At 26.6% G+C, this 706-nt stretch overlaps 1 protein-coding gene across 3 annotated transcripts in view; it reads right to left on the bottom strand.

The window, feature by feature from the left end:
• Positions 1–706, bottom strand: part of LOC107675194 (abl interactor 1) — a 69,248-nt gene that overhangs the window by 7,682 nt on the left and 60,860 nt on the right. The window lies entirely within an intron of this gene.

The raw sequence follows: 706 nt of genomic DNA, 5'->3' as shown, positions 1-706 counted from the left end.
GACTTACAAATGAGGACAATGGAAGCAATCAAAATCAACAAAAGAGCAATAATATGCAAGTGCTATAACAAGTCTGTTAGCGTAATGCAGTACACATAGCAAGGTTTTTATTTTTTTTTAAATCATAATAAATAAAAAGAAAACAGATAGAATAGAAAAAGAATAGAGCAAGCTAGTGTTAGAGGCCTTTTTTGCTTTTGTTAATCAGAAGTCAGAAAGTCAGAATTATAATTGTATAATAAATAAAAAAAAAACAGATAGAATGCAAAAAGATTAGAGAAGCAAGTGTTAGTTTTTTTATTTTATTATTAATGTTTGTTTTGGTACTCAGCCCGACTTAGTTTTCTAAAGCGTTTTTGAAAAAATACATACCCCACCTTTAACCATACTATTTTCAATTTACCATAACTAGACATTTCTTATAGAAATTGCCATTATAGATTGTATTGATTTTCACGTTTATTTCAGGGTTGTGTGCTCCAATTTAAAACAATTGAACTAAAATGTCCAGACAGTTTCCAGAAAAAATACCATCTGAATAATTGAAATAAATGTGAAAAAATACTTTAATAAATCATAATAATAAAAACAGTTTTTTTATTGTAATATAGTTTAAAATGTAATTTATTCCTGTGACCGCAAAAGCTGAATTTTCAGCATCATTTTAATATGCCCATTTGCTGCTTAAGAAATATTTCTTAATATT

The sequence above is a fragment of the Sinocyclocheilus anshuiensis genome, unplaced genomic scaffold, assembly GCF_001515605.1.
Source record: "Sinocyclocheilus anshuiensis isolate Anshui unplaced genomic scaffold, SAMN03320099.WGS_v1.1 scaffold1090, whole genome shotgun sequence".
Classification (NCBI taxonomy): Eukaryota; Metazoa; Chordata; class Actinopteri; order Cypriniformes; family Cyprinidae; genus Sinocyclocheilus; species Sinocyclocheilus anshuiensis.
The sequence above is the reverse complement of the archived record's forward strand: the minus strand, read 5'-3'. Positions and strand labels throughout refer to the sequence as shown.